Below are 13,244 nucleotides of genomic sequence, written 5' to 3'. Positions count from 1 at the left end.
AGAATACAATACTAGATTCCATTGAGTGCTAAAGAATCTAAATATAAGGCAAGACTATAAATACATGAATACATTGTAGACTGATTTAAAAGTTTTGAACTGTACTTATTCATGAAACAAAATGTTCTCATGCATTTTTCTTACTACTGTCCCTAGCTATATTTGCACATCTAGCTATATGCCAGACATTTATTATTTGATGACAGGAGATGCACTTAACACACTGCACAAAAATTTTTTCTTTGGCTACAAAAAATCATTTGCCAAATTGTGTGATTAATTTTCATAGTGAACATCAATTAAATGCAACAACAAAATATCTGTCATTGCAGCTAAGAAAAGAAAATGCCCCAATGGATCCACTGTCAAAATAAATTAAATCTTATTTAAATCTCTGTAGTCATTGAAATTTTTTTCATAAACATTATTCCATCTCTGAGCTTTGGTCAAAGCTGATGGGAATATAGGCTGGAGATACAAAGGATACAGGGGAATTTCAAGTTTCCCCTTAATCAAACAAAGTTGCGAGGAGGCCATCTCAGGAGATGGGGACAGCATCTCTACAAAGATTTGGTTATTCAGAAGGATGAGGACTAGGTCAAAGCTGGATGAAATGTTCTGGTCGTTCCTCAGTGTTCTCATTATTCCTTTTAGGTACAAAGAGACGATGTGATGGGAGACAACCATTTCTGTAATGCCAGAATTACATGATTAACTTAATTAGCATAATATGGAAGTAAAACCAAGCTGCCTGACACCTCTCAGTCACTTTTATGTCTGTCTGTCTCATCCTTCCAGCCTTCTTCCTTATACATGTTTGCAAAATGTTTTGCCATGGCAGGATATTTATGTAAGTAGCAGGAATACGTAAGAAAGCTTAGTAAATAGGGATGACGACAATTCAATTATGTGTCTTCGTGACACTATTATATTATACTTTGATATTTATTGGACATCTTTAACATTTCCACTGACTTTTGCTGTGGGTTGAAGATGTCATAAATTCATCAAGACCATCTTTACTATGTTTTTCTTTCAGAAAAAGTCATTGGAGATTTTTTTAAATCAAAGCCAAGCAGGATGTTTTCCTTTTTCTTCCCCTCTTCCTTTTTTCTTTGCTTTCTTCCTTTTGTTTTGTTTTCAAATAATGGTACGAGTTAGATACAGATAGCATGTAGCATGGAAGTAGTATTGTTTAGCATAAAATGAATGTTTCAATTTGTTTGATATTTAATTATTCATCATATGATCTCTTGAAAAACAGGAGTGAGTGGGGTGATATTTCTTATTAACCATATGCTAAGTACCCTGCTGTAGGTACAGTTGTCATGGATACGGCTTGCTGAGCTCAGGCAGACCTTGACTCTCCAGTGTTTACAGGGAATTGACAGACTGAGGCTAAATGTTAGACAATAGCGTGTTGTGCTTGCTGAGAACTGGGTAGGGCGGGCGCGGTGGTAGCACTCTATGTCCCCTTCTGAGTGTGCTCTGATAAGATTAGAAAAAGCCATGTCTGGTCCATTTACCCTTCACTGCCTTTTGAAGGGATTGCGGGAGAGGAAGGCATGGAGGGTAGTTCAGAGAATGGACAGATGAAGTCAATCCATAAACCTAAATAGGCCACCGAGTAGCAACATAAGTAGGAAGATTATAATCAGAGTAATTTAAGAAAGTAAACACAGGTGATGAAAATCTCAACGCTATCAACTTTAACCACCACAGTTTATATATAGACCATAATCTCCTTGAGTTCAGAGACCAGGTTTTATTCATTTCAGAGCTTCCCAAATTACCTGGTAACTCACTGCACCCCTTAGGTGATCTATAATCATTTGTTGAATTAAATTAAATGTGTGCTTTTCTGTGAGTTTCCTTCCATTTCCCTACTAAAAAAAATAAATATCCACTGTGTCAAGTGGCTATCAGGAAGAAAGATTTTCAAAACAGCTAACCAACAGGGCTCTTGCATCGACCGTGGGTGGAGGGGGGAGGGCCTTTGATGAAGACCACAGGTCTGAAGTAGGTCATGGAGGCCTCCTGCTGTCTCAGGGACTGACGACCACTCAGGGCTAGAAAGGAGGACCCAGGTGAGGGGTCTATACCAAGGAGTGAGCACACCGGACTTGGAGCCCTACCTTCTTGCCCGCTGGTGTGGATGTGTCGGAATGTTCTCATAGGAGCTATCGGCATGCTGTCACCAACGAGCCCAATGATAGCCCTGCCCATGGGGTACTGGGCAGAGTCTGCCTCCCACCCCACACTTGGTGCATTCACATCATGAACATTACTGTTTCAACAAGAAACACTGGCCACATTCTACCATATTTATAAATTGGTCTCCTTGAAAATTTGAAATAAGTGGCAAAAGAGTCACCAGGTGAGCAAAGTTTTTGCTTTCTCAGTTAACCAGATTGTCCACAAATAGAGCCCAACCCCAGGGTCCAGCATGCAACAAGAAGAAAGTGATGGGAAGGACCTGGGACTGGCAAGATGACATCAGGCAGTCATTCTGTTGGACTGTGGAGAGCCAGTGCTCACTTGTCTCAAGATTCAACCTACAAGCTTCAGATTTGAGTCTCCTTAAAAGAAGGGCAAGAATTTATACTTGTCTCTGGAAAATCCAGTAGCACTATCTTGAAGTAAGATAATGTCTAGAAACGTGTGCCAAGTCTGAATGATTTTACAGGCAGGGCGAAGACCCTCCCTCCATGCTAGTGCATGTTTTACTGTCATGCAAACGAACTTGGCCCAAACATACTACCTCCCTTCCCCAGGAAGAACACTTAGGGAGATTTTCTCTATTACTGCTTAAGAGGAGAAGGCCATAGAGAACATTTTGGAATTTATGGGCTTTCCTTATATTTTATATCTTATTTATATTTTTCAAAGTCCTTCCCTATGTTATGGGTTGAATTGAGTCCCCTCAAAATTCATATGTTGAAGCTCTACCCCCCAGGTCCCCAGAATGTGCCTCTATTTAAGATGGGGCCTTTATGGAAGTAATCAAGTTAAAACAAGATCATTAGAGTGGGCCACAATCCAATCTGACTGGTATCCCTATAAGAAGAGAAAATTAGGACACAGACTTTCGCAGAGGAAGACCATGCAAAGACACAGGGAGAAGACATCTTGTCATCTGCAAGCCAAGGAGAGGTCTTGGAGGGAGCCAACCCTGCTGACACTGTGATCTCAGACTTCCAGCCTCCATAAAGGTGACAAAAATAAACTTGTGTTGTTTAAGCCCCTCAGTCTGTGACACTTTGTTATAGCAGCCCTAGCAGACTAATGCATGCTGTGAGTTGTCATGCTTGGTTTCATAAAAGTGCACCAACAGGAGTAATAGGGACAAAATATCCAAACCCCTTCTTTCTTAAAGTTTGCCTCCGCAAATCTTCTGGCTGACACCTTTGTTTGGTTCCTTTCCCCTCGCCCCTGTCTTCTCTGTGGCCCTGGCCTCTGTTTATCCTCCCTCCCCCACATCCTAGCCTTGTGTCCATCTCTGACACCTTGAACTTCCTCCTGGTTTGGGATCTGAGTGGCAGTCCCCAGACTGTGTCACTGTCTCTCGGGTCCTGGCCCTGCCTGTTCTATCTGCCCATCAGCATCTGACCTCTCCAAGTTGTCCCTGGCACCTCCTTCTCCAGTCCTATTTGCACCACTACACAGGTTGAGTATCCCTTATCCGAAATGCTTGGGACCAAAGTGTTTCAGATTTCAGACTTTTTTAGATTTTGGAATATTTGCATATACATAATGAGCTATCTTGGGGATGGGACCTGAGTCTGAACAAGAAATTCATCTGTTTCCTATACACCTTATACACATAGCCCGATATGCAATATTTTTAATAGTTTTGCATGTGAAACAAAGTTTTTGTACCCTAAACCATCAGAAAGATACATCGCAGCTGGAGAGGGCTGGGAGGATCTTTGTTCCTTTGGCAACACTGAATCAACTGAGTGTTGTGTCACTTGTCACCTGAGGTCAGGTGTAGAATTCTTCACCTGTGGCATCATGTTGGTGCTCAAAAAGTTTGGATTTTGGATGTCAGGTTTTGGGATTATAGATGTTCAACTTGTACCTTCTTCTTGGCCTCTTCTCACCCCCAGTCCTTCTCTTGAAAACACGAACCCAAACTTCTCAGCACACACCTTCTTGGGAGAACGGGAAGGCTAGAGAAGATCTGTTAATTTCCATGTCCCTGCGGAGTAACAGCAAAAGCTCCATGGCTGGAGACTGGGGAGGAATTTTACTTCCAAAGTTCATATTCTATCTTATTTGCTGAAAAGATAATGTTCCTGATGGTAAAGCTAGAACGTTTGCCAATGTAAAAATGCATATAGATAAGGGTGTGATTTATAAAACACTTATCAAATGTCCTACAGACACCCGCAGATCTCTCTAGAGCGTGTTTACAGTCATGAATGTGAAGATGATTGGAATTTCATTTTATTCTCACTGCATCTTGTCAGGTGGGTTCGGGGAAAAATTAGGCTGGGAAGAAAATTAGGCTGAGAAGAAAAGGCCTGGAGGTTGGGAAATGAAAGCTGTCCTGCTTTCAGACCTCATTGCCAGAGGTTCTTTTAAGGATCCTTGTTGTTTTTAAAGTCACAGACATAATTTCGAATCTTGAATAGACGTGGAGGTTCGCAGTGACACGTTTGGAAAATTCAGGTGAGGGTAGTTTGTCACGTTGCAAACTTGTCAATGTTGCGCCAGCCAGAGCAGGTGCTGACTTCCTGTAACGAGGCGCTATTTATAAGACTGCACTTTGAAGAAAAACCCAGTTTGGATGGTAGGAAAAAGGGATACAAACTAATGCTGTTCTGTCAAAGCCCAAGTGCTAAAATATTTTCAACAAGACAACAAAAGAAGAAATCTGGAGTTAAATGGCTATCTGCTCTGATTATGAAATTATAAAACTCTCTACCAAATGGGAAAAAACCTAAATCAAAATATTTTCCACATTTTATGAAGCTGCAAGTTGAACCAGGAATGATGAAAGCGGGTGGTAAAAAAGATTGCCATCCAGATGACGTTTGCTTGCTGAAGGTAGGAAATGGGTTTATTTACCTGGCCCTTCAAACCACTTTAAGAGGAACTGATTTAGTTTCTAACTGCTGATGTCCTTAAAAGAGGAAAAGAGAAAGTAGTTAGAGAGGCAGGCAGCAAGGTAATGGAACAGTAAAGACAAAATAAGTTAAAAATAGCATGTACCTTTCTGATTGCTGGAGATAAACTCTGTTAAAGTTAGAAATAGTACCTCTTGTACCAATATATGTGAAAATCTCTTAATATTAGCCATTTGTTATACATGATTTGTTTTTAGTTAGAATAGATGCTGTTCCCATGTTTCTAAAATATTTAAAACAAAAATTCAACACCATATTCCTCTTCCTAAAAAGACAAAAAAAGCAGACAAAGCCAAGAGGTAAAGATATAAAATTGATATGAAAAGCACCTCCATTTGAGATATTCCATTTAGAATTTTCTTTCCCTTGGAGATGATACATTTTAATCTTCGTGGGAATGATAAATTAAAAAGCTGGGTCTTTCCCTCTATGATTTGGCTGCCTGAGAGCTCAGAGCCAAACTTATGCTTCTGTTGTAACAACAGTCATTTATTTCTTCCTGATTATTAATTCATATTTTATATACACTAGATAATTTTGCTGGCTCAGAATTTTACTTTTTTATAGTGTTCACCTTATTACATAAGAAATATACACGTAGAATACAGTAGAAATCAACAAATAACCATCACCCATGAATCTGTATGTCTGACCACTGACAGGCAGCTTTCAGAAATGCATTGAGGTTGGGTGCCATGGCTCAAGCCTGTAATCCCAACACTTTGGGAAGCCAAGGTGGGAGGATCACTTGAGGCCAGGAGTTTGAGACCAGTCTGAGGAAACATAGCAAGACCTCCTCTCTACAAAAATATTAGCTGGGCATGGGGGCACATGCCTGTAGTCCCAGCTACTCAGGAGGCTGAGGCAGGAGGATTGCTTGAGCCCAGGAGTTTGAGGTTGCTGCGAGCTAGGCTGAGGCCACAGCACTCTAGCCTGGGCAAAGAACAAGACTGTCTCTGAAAAAAAAAAAATTGGCTGAGTGCCTTATGGATGTGTATGTATACATGCATATATGTATCTATGAACTCATAAATGAGATCATGCTGTAAGTACTGATGTGCATTCTTTGTTTCGTTTTATTGTAAGCATTAATCGATCTCAATAAATAATCACATATAGTATTTTAATGACTCTTTTAGCATTCTGTTATATGGAAATACTATATTTTATTTAACCTATTGTTTCCAATTTTTTGATATTATAAACAATGCTGAAATATATCCTTCTTGCTAAATCTTTGCAGCTGTCCTTTTATTAATAAATAAGCTTATGGTAAATTTCTAAGAATACGATTGCTGGGTCAAGGCATAAGAAATTTTTTTAGACTTTCAAAAATGATGCCCAACTTTTACCAGTCATTCAGGACGGTGGCATCAGTTTTACCAGGCAAACGTATAAAAATGTTCATTTATCTTTACCTAACAGTGAAGTTGTCTTTTTTCCCAGGTTGATAGCTTAAAAATCATATTCTTTAAATTAAAATGCCTGAGATCACTATAAGGGTTGAAAAACCATGTGATAGCTTTTCTGGCCTCCCCATCCTCTCGCTAGAATGTGATGCCTTGAGGGCACAGTCTGTCCCTTCATCTGCACCACAGATGTCTCCTGATAATGTTGTCCCTACAGATAGGGCGGGACTGTACCGTAGTGGCTTCTGTGACCTGGAACTTCACCCTGCCTTGCTGAGACATCGTGATTTTAGTCTGTGAAAATTATTCAGCAGCTCATTTCAGCCCTTTCCTCTTCAGTTCCCCTTTCACCACCTGGGTCACCTTTAGGTATTAATATAAGGGCACGATTCTAATTCATGATCTGCCAGACTCGAAAGCAAGCTAAACACTCTGGGATGACAAAGCACTGCTTGCAATTCTAAGCAGAGGAAAGATCTCAGTAAGAGCAAATGTGTGACTGTTTTTATCTTTCTCTTTTTGACTGTAAATTTGAATGACTGAAAGGCCTTCCCTGCTCTAAAGTGCCAATAGATTCTAGTATGTTTTCTATTAGCCATTTTATGGTTTAATTTTCTTTAGGTTCTTAGATTCATGTGAACTGTATCCTGGTATATGGTACCTTCCATCTGGCTATATGGCTGTCCTGACAGGTGTTTTTTTTTCCCAATAGTTATACATATGTTTTTATTGAAGTGCAGTTTACACACAGTAAAGCATATAAACTACTTGTTTCATTTCATGAAGGTATATTTCCATTATCCCAGTAAGTAGCCTTGTGACCCTTTTATGCCAACCCCTACCCCACTCACACATACCAGTAATGCTTTCTGACTTTTATCATCATAGATCCCTTTAGCCTATTTCAGAACCTAACAAAATTGGTGTCACATGGTATATGTTCTTTCGATAAGGTATGGATGATAACAAATGTAGACATGGATATGCGGAAGCTCCCCTGCAGGACCAGGGCAGAATTTCCTGCAAACTCCAGTGGGCTGGGGAGAGCTCATGGAATTAGAAAAGAACAAAGCAGTGTTATTGTTTCTTGCACTTGAAGATCACAGGACAAATTTTTTCCCTCTATAGGTAGTCTCTTTTTCTTTTTCTCCCCAGTAATTTTTTTGTATTTAGACCAGCAGTTCTCAAAGTTGTTTGCATATTGGATTCATATGGGAAACTTGGAAAAAATACTGATATCTGGATCTTACCTCCTCTGACCACACCCTCCACAGAGATCTTGATTGCTCCAAGGTGTGACTCAAACATCTGAAGTTTTAAAATATCCCCAGGTGACTACAATGTGCAAAGTGGAGGAATAGGGATTTATAGCAATACTTCAAGTTCATTAATGCTCTTGTGAGTAGCAAAGGGTTTCTGTTAAAATCTAGATTTTGATTCTGAAGGTCTAGGGCTGAGACTCTACATGTTGAGACAGCTCAAGGCAATGTCACTGCTGGTCTTTGAGAAGCAAAACCTCTTTCAACTCCATTGCAACCCTGAAATTCACCTCAGAACTCATACTGATGGATAGCAAGATTGTTTTTGTATTACTTATTTAATTGTTTTTGCTCCACCTTTTCTGTTGCTTTTTTCTAGAGCACACCTATCATCTTACATACTTTGCCTGGTGCCATTTATGGGGACCACATTAAAAATAAGATGCCATCAACTTTGCAATGCTCAAGATTTAGTTCCAAGGCTCTTGTCTTGGTCCAATCTGCTGATGACTCCTTCATCAGTTCATGATCCCAAGATCTTTTCTCATTTATAAACTCATCTCATTTCAGTTTTCAATCTCACATTTAGCAGTGCTCTCCCTGCTATAATGTTGATTCTCGCGGATTCATGGACCCTCCTTTCTACCACATATAAACATCTCTATTTTTTACCTCTTTCTCTTAGGTCCTCTTTTTTGTCACAGGTCCCACAGGGAAGAGTCCCAGCAAGGCTAATCCAGGCCCCACAGCAGGACCTGAACAATGGGGACACTAAGATGAATCCCACATGGAGCTTTCACTTAAGGATCTTAAAGATAACGGTGACTATAACACTGTTGACTGAGTGTGTTCCATTATTAATGGTCAATCCTCACCCCTCAATTATTGGCGGTGCCCACAGACCACAGTCATTAGGGTACTCTTTTCCTGGTTTCAGGAATGGTACTGATCTCCAGTACTACACATCCTCAGAACTCTATCTTAGTTTTCACTCAAGAATTTGATGACTGAGAGTTTCCTGAACAGTATGCTTGGACTTTGTTAGCAAGAATGCACTGAAGGTATCCATTCTCCTGGCTACAACCTAATAAAGGGAGTTAGTACAAAGGACCCAACTCTTGGGAACTTTTAAGATGTGGTGAACCTGCGTAGCATTCCCATATTAGGAAGTTTTATTCTTATCTGTTCCCTTAATACGTTATTCAATATAAATGTACTCTGTGTGCTTGTTGGAAGGGTCACAAGGGAAAGTCAAAGTGGAGACTTATCTTTCCCAGTAAATCTTGTGATACTTTCCTCCTCCACCCCGTGGTTGAAGACCTAGGGAAGGGTCAGGGCAGGGGAGGGAGAGCCACTGTTCCTCTCACTGTCTTTCCTTTGGTTAATGTTTCGACAATGAACACAATAAGTGAGTAAAATGGATAGTACATCAGATGACGACATGAGGTAGGAGGAAAAATACATCTGGAAAGAGGGATAGGCAGTGTCTGCTAGGGATACTTGTTATATAAGAAAGTTGGCAAAATCCTCTCTGCAAAGGTGTTACTGAGGAAAGACCAGAACGTGGCAGGAAGGCAGCCTGCAAACACCGGGGTATTAAACAAATGGGAGGCTGTTACCTTGAGGCTGTTTCCGGACTTTGCGTTCCTGTGTAACAAACTGTAACTTAACTGAGGAGTATATTTTTTTCTAACAAATAGCTGGGTTTTAGTCAATCGCAAACAGCCAAGCTTCAGCCAACCACAGGCAGCCAACCGCTCCCATCACACCGGAACTAGGCAGAAGCCAAGCCCATCGGGTGATTTCGCTACTTGGCTTCCGTGCCCCGCCTGGAAAGCTTGCTGCTGACACTCAGCGCTCATGCGGCTGGCTGCTCTAATCCTCTTCTGCTTGAGTGATTTAGGAATCATTTCTTGCTCAAATAAACTCTGCTAAATTTAATTTGCCTGATGTTTTTTTTTTCTTTTAACAGTAAGAATATTACGGTTCTAGGCAGCAGGTGCAAAGGCCCTGAGGTGAGAGTGAGACCAGGGAGTGGCTTGAAAGACGGTATAACCAGAACAGTGAGAATGGGGAGGGGAGACAGGTAGAAGATAGGGAGGTAAAGGGGGAATAGGTCCTGCAGATCCTTGTCGGCTGTTGTAAGGATGTTGATCCCGAATCAGATTGGGAAGCCATTGAAGAGTTTTGAGCAGTGAAATAAAGTATAATAATTTGCCTTATGTGATAGCAGGACCACGTTGGCTGCTGCTGTGAGAAGCAATTGTATGGAGGCTCCTACAAGAAGATCCCTTAGGAGACAACAACATAATTAGGGTGAGATTTGGTGGTGGCAGTAGATGTGGTACAAAGTGAACAGATGTTGGACCTGTTTGTAAGGTAGATGCCAGAGGATTTTACCATGAGTTGGAGGTGAGTGTGAAACAAAGTAAAGAATTAAGAATGTTTCTGAGGTTTTTGACCCAAGAAACTTAGATAACTGAGATGGAAAGGGTTTGGCTAGAGCAAGTTTATGAAGAAAGAACATGTTGACATGTATATTTGAAGTCCATGTGTAGATGCTGCATAGTTCTCTGTATATGCAAAGCTGAAATTCAGGGGAGATCTCCCCACTGAAGTGGAGGGTTAGGAGTAATCAACAGGGCATAGATCCCATCTAAAGCCATGAACCCCGATAGGATTATCAAAACAGGCACAGAAGATAAGAGGTCCAAGTACTGAGCCTGGAAGAATTTCAACTTTAAGGGATTGGGGAGATGGGTAGAAACCAGAGAAGGAGAAAACTGAAGCATGTGTGTTGTCATGGAAGCCAAGTTAAAGAAAAATATTTCTATGAGGAAAATAGCCATCATTACGGTAAAATATTGCTGATAGGCTAAGTAAGACCATTGTATTTGGCAATGTAGAGGTCAAATTGATGCTTAAGACAATAACCAAGACTAAAGTCTAGTATCCAAGGATGGGTGTGGACCCTTAATTGAAGTGAACTGTGAAGTTTGGGTTTAAAAGGTCCCTTTTGGTCCTCTGAAACCTTGCTTCTCAAAGTGTAGTCCACAGAGCAGCTGCGTTGGCACCACCTGGAAATTTTTAGAAATGTAAAATCTCAGACCCTACCCCAGACCCACTGCATAAGAATTTCATTATAACAAGATCCCTGGCTGATCCACACATGTGTTCAAGTTTGAGACACACTGCTTTGAAATCCCAAGACCAGGGATCCTAAGACTCACTGTGCTCTGTGCACCTTGGCTATGTGCCCTGCCCTCCCACAGGTGTGCTTGTCCTGCCACAGCCTCTGCTGTGACCATTAAGGACATGAGGAAGGAGGAAGCCAGGGTTGGGCATCTGAGCCCAGGAGGGGTGAGGTTCAAAGATCATGCTCGGGAGTGAGTGTTTTTAGGTTTTTAGCGAAGAAGATAAAATGTGTCTTTTTTTGCTTTCTGTTATGTTCCTGATCTCTCTAGATCTGAACATAAAGGTGTCCATCTCATGTTGCAGTGTTCACCACAGCTTTTCCACTTCCGTGGAGCACAGCCTTGCAATTGGTCCCTCGGCATCAGGTGAGACCCACGCTCACCGGCCTGCACCGCTGAATTCCTGACTTCCATCACCTGCGTGGAGGTACGTTCGTGCACCTGGTTCTTTCCTCTTGTAGTGCTCCTGATCCTTTGTCCTGCGACACCTGAACCCTAGTAGGGTGTTCATCTCACTTACTGTGTGGGTGCTAGTCATGCACGATGTCCTTGTAAAGGGTTCTATGATGAAACGTACTTGAGAAACTCTTGAGAGTTTTTGCCTCCCCTTAAAGAGTCAAAAAACACATTGAAAGGCCCTACGAAGGTCTGTACTTAGAATGTAATGAAACACAAAATCCTTCTCCTGTGGAGTTAAATGTTCTGTGGACATACCTTGAGAGATAATGAAACTAGTAAGACGTTCACCCTTAACAAAATTCCTGCCTCGACCTTGTTATTGTTAGTATGGCCTCGTAAGGCAGGAACGAGCAGCCAAAGAGTGCAAAATGTAAGTTGTGTATCTGTACCTCAGAGCTTGTGACAGTTTAAATGAAGACCCATTCTTTTATTAGAACTACTATCACTTAAAAAGTTTTTCTGAATTTGCTACCTTACCGTGAGTATAAAGTACATGTGGTGTGAAAATCAGAGTAGAGGTTCTAAATTGGAACTAGTTTAAACCAGTTTTTAAAATTGAAACAAAAATTTAGGGTACAGTACTATATATAGTTAAGCTCCTTATTTGCTTAGCAATGGTACATATATATGTACTTTAATAAAGTTTTGATAATATTATATGAGAATTTAAAATTCTGAATGTAAATATATATCTACATGAAATAGTATGATGATGTATATTGATTCAAAATTAAGAAAAGGAATATTTGTTTTATTAAAAGGTAATGCTTACTATATTTAAGGCCTCTATTTTTACATGTAAATAAATCTAGAATTTAAAGATTAAAAGAAGCAACAACAATAAAATCTGTAACAAGATAACTTCTTATTTTTTATTTCTCCTTTCTCATCTTAGCTTTTGGTCTAGATTAATCTTTACTTTTAATTTGAATTGTTTCTACTTCTTTACTTAAGTAGAATTTTAAAACCTGTTTCATATAGAATACTTCATGAGAGTTGATAGTCCAATGTTCTTTTCTGTCTGCCACATCTTTGTGAATAGAAATTTTCATGATTACTAAATTTTAGAGAGCTTGATAGAGCAAGATTTTATGAGAGCCATTGAGTGGCTTAGCTCTATTTAGCAATTACCTATATTTGAAATACTTCTGGAGGCAAAACCTTGTGGTGAATGTTCTTTCCTTAGGTTTCTCTGTTAGTATCTTTTTAGTTAACATCCCACCCATAAATTCTTTCAGCTTCCAAGGGATTGTTAGGAAAAAAAAATGCTGCTGGTATCACTTTGCAAACAAGTTCACCTGTTTAACAGCAATATTTTATGCTAGAAGACAGGGACATAGTATATTAAGATGTTCTAGGAAAGAAATTTATATCAAGTCAAACTGACTTTCAAGTGTAAAGGTCTCAAATTGCTATAAACATGTGAAAGCTCAGGAAATATTGTCCCAGGAGCCCTTCCTGGGGAATCTATTAGAGACCGAGTTTTGAGACAACTGCAATTACTGCAGAGACATTGATTGAAAAGAACTAGTAACTGGGATTCTCCACAAGGATAGAGGGGAGAAAGATATTGATAGAAGAGGTTATATAAAAACCCTGTAGTCATAAATTTGGTTTGGAAGTGCCAGTTAGAGCTTATGGTATATTTTATCATAAAAAGAAATAGATTTCCTAGTCCTATTGACAAAAACAGAACAAAAACCACCAAGAAACAAACTACGTAGTGGTAATGAGAACTCTTGGTGCCTGGATTGTATTCTTTAGCTACCATTTCCTGCTAAAAAAAAAACA

The sequence above is a fragment of the Microcebus murinus genome, chromosome 7 (genome assembly GCF_040939455.1).
Source record: "Microcebus murinus isolate Inina chromosome 7, M.murinus_Inina_mat1.0, whole genome shotgun sequence".
Lineage (NCBI taxonomy): Eukaryota > Metazoa > Chordata > Mammalia > Primates > Cheirogaleidae > Microcebus > Microcebus murinus.
Note: the sequence above shows the minus strand (reverse complement) of the source record.